General features: G+C 40.1%; 1 pseudogene; it reads right to left on the bottom strand.

Moving 5' to 3' along the window:
* Window positions 1–351: 351 nt before the first annotated feature.
* On the bottom strand, window positions 352–449 carry LOC120108188 (annotated as a pseudogene).
* Window positions 450–3,355: the final 2,906 nt, after the last annotated feature.

The raw sequence follows: 3,355 nt of genomic DNA, 5'->3' as shown, positions 1-3,355 counted from the left end.
CAATACTTACACCCTACTAGGACTAGTCAACCTTCATGCATGATTATTCCTAAAAACGTAGGACACTTTGAAATCAAACCAGGGGTAATTCAATTGCAGCCCAAGTATCATGGAATGGAATCCGAGAACCCTTATCTTCACCTTAAGGATTTTGAGGAAATTAGCATCACATTTAGAGTGCCAAATGTATCGGAAGACGTCCTTAAATTGACCTTGTTTCTTTTTTCCTTAAAGGATAAAGCCAAAACATGGCTGAACTCCTTGAGACCTAGATCGCTAGGAACATGGCATGATATGCAAAGAAAATTCTTGAAAAAATTCTTTCCCGCACAAAGGACTAACTTTTTGAAAAAGCACATTAGTAATTTCCAACAAAAAGACCATGAAACATTATATGAATGCTGGGAGAGATTTAAAGATTTGCTTCTCTCTTATCCTCATCATGGGTTTGAAACATGGAGAACCATTAGTTTCTTTTACGAAGGGTTGTCTCCACAATTAAAACAATTTATAGGACCATGTGCAATGGTCTATTTTGGAAAAGCAACCCGATGAGGCATGGGACTATTTAGACTCTCTTGCCGAGACTGCACAATTATGGGATACAGGGGATAGAGTGAATAAACCTTTACCTAAGCCTACTAGCATTGGACATGGGGGCCTTTACAACCTTAGTACTCAGGATGATATTCATGCTAAAATGGCAGCCCTTACTAGGAAGGTAGAGAAAATTGAACTTAAAAGGATTGAACCCGTCAAGACCGTAGCACATAACAGCGAGTGTTGTAGGATTTGCAAGATGCCTGGCCATCTCACCACTGATTGCCCCACAATACCCGCATTCAAGGAAGTCTTGCACGATCAGGCCAATATTATGAATACTTATCAAAAATCTTTCAATAATCCTTTTTCGGGTACTTACAATCCTGGATGGAAGAACCATCCAAATTTCAGGTGGAGGAATGACCAACCTCAACAAGTATATAACCCAACTCCTCCACCTCCGCAACCTCATTATGCACACGCACCCCCTCAAAAACCCAGTCTCGAAGAAACTTTGCAATCTTTCATGCAAGGTCAAGCCAAAATCAATGATGAAATAAGAAATCAACTGACAACGCTGACCACTGCTTTAAGTGCTCAAGAGAAGGGTAAGCTACCAGCTCAACCACAAAAGAACAAGCGAAAAGTATAATAACTTTGCGAAGTGGAAAGGTTATTGACCGACCAGTCCCAGAACAAACACAAGTCATACCTGATTCTGACCCTCCCAAGACAAAAGAAAAGGATACCGAAGAAACCGAAGCACCTACATCTACTGAAAAATTCAAATGTCCTTTTCCTGCACCATTTTCACAAAGATTAAAGCCCTTGCAAAAGCTTGAACCAAACTCTAAAATTTTTGAGTTTTTTAAGCAAGTAAAAATCAATGTACCTCTTCTTGATGCAATCAAACAAGTGCCTTCATATGCAAAATTTTTGAAGGATTTGTGCGCTGTTAAGCATCGTTTAAATGTCAAGAAGAAGGCATTTCTGGCTGAAAATATGAGTGCAATTTTACAGCATAACATTCTTCCTAAATATAAGGATCCAGGTTGCCCAACTATCTCGTGCATCATTGGCAATTTTAGGATTGAGCGAGCATTGCTAGATTTAGGAGCGAGTGTGAACTTGTTGCCATATACGGTATATGAGCAACTCGGTTTGGGTGAGTTGAAGCCAACAACTGTCACCTTACAATTAGCTGACAGGTCAGTGAAGGTCCCTAGAGGAATTATCGAAGATGTGTTGGTCCAAGTAGACAAGTTTTATTTTTCAGTTGACTTCATCGTACTGGACACACTTTCGGCTTCCAATTCACCATCTCAGATTCCGATCATCTTAGGACGCCCATTCCATGCAACTTCTAATGCATTGATCAATTGTAGAAATGGTATCATGAAGCTTTCTTTTGGCAATATGACCTTGGAACTGAACATCTTTAGTATAGGCAAACAACCCAGTGATCTTGAAGAAAGTAAAGAAGTTGAATGGGTTGAAACCATTGCGGAAGAATATCTGTTAAAAGAAACATTTATTGAATCGGCAGACAATGGTTTGATAGATTGGTGTTCTGAAGGTACTGCTGATGATGTGGTCCCACCTGTTTTAGATAATTCGGATGTCATGATGGTCAATGGGTGGAGACCGAGAATAGAGGAATTTGAACAGTTTCCATTCGAGAAGCAAAGATAGTACCATCCCATGAACAAGCATCTAAGCTCGAGTTGAAACTCTTACCAAGGAAACTCAAATATGCCTTTCTTGGACCCGATAACACTTTTCCCGTAATTATCTCGACTGAGCTCGATAATGATCAAGAAGGAAAATTACTTATGATCCTAAAGAGTCATAAAGAAGCGCTTGGATGGTCGATTGCAGACTTAAAGGGGACTAGCCCTTTAATTTGCACGCACCGGATATATTTGGAGGACAATGCCAAAACCACAAGGCAAATGCAACGCAGGTTGAATCCTACGATGAGAGATGTGGTTAAAGCAGAAGTCCTCAAGTTGCTTGACGTGGGTATTATTTACCCAATTTCCAACAGCAAATGGGTAAGTCCTACTCAAGTCGTTCCTAAGAAAGCGGGTCTGACGGTAGTCAAAAATGAGCAGGATGAACTAGTCCCAACTCGTGTTCCGACGAGTTGGCGCATGTGTGTTGACTACCGAAAATTGAATTTGGTCACTAGGAAAGATCACTTTCCCCTACCCTTTCTAGACCAAGTTTTGGAAAGAGTTGCAAGACACAATTTCTATTGTTTTCTCGATGGCTATTCCGAATACTACCAAATCGAGATTTCACCAGAAAAATAAGAGAAGACTACCTTCACTTGTCCTTTTGGCACATTTGCTTTCCATCGGATGCCATTCGGGTTGTGTAATGCACCTGCAACATTCCAAAGATGCATGCTCAGTATTTTTGAAGACATGAACGAGAAATTTTTAGAAGTGTTTATGGATGATTTCTCTATTTTTGGCGATTCTTTTGATGATTGTTTATTACATTTACAAGCTGTCTTAGCTCGGTGTATAGAAAAGAATCTGATGGAGAAATGCCAATTCATGGTGCCAAAGGAAATTATCCTAGGACATATTGTTTCATCGAAGGGCATAGAAGTTGATAGAGCTAAGATTGACTTAATCGCCAAGCTACCTGCACCTAAGACGGTTAGAGATGTTAGATCATTTTTGGCTCATGCCGGATTTTATAGAAGGTTCATCAAGGACTTTAGTGTCATAGCTCGACCATTATGTAACCTCCTATCCCTTGATACACCGTTCAATTGGTCTGAAACCTGTCAAGAGGCATT

This window comes from Phoenix dactylifera, unplaced genomic scaffold, assembly GCF_009389715.1.
Source record: "Phoenix dactylifera cultivar Barhee BC4 unplaced genomic scaffold, palm_55x_up_171113_PBpolish2nd_filt_p 001211F, whole genome shotgun sequence".
Taxonomy (NCBI): Eukaryota; Viridiplantae; Streptophyta; class Magnoliopsida; order Arecales; family Arecaceae; genus Phoenix; species Phoenix dactylifera.
This window is presented reverse-complemented; position numbering and strand designations above follow the sequence as displayed.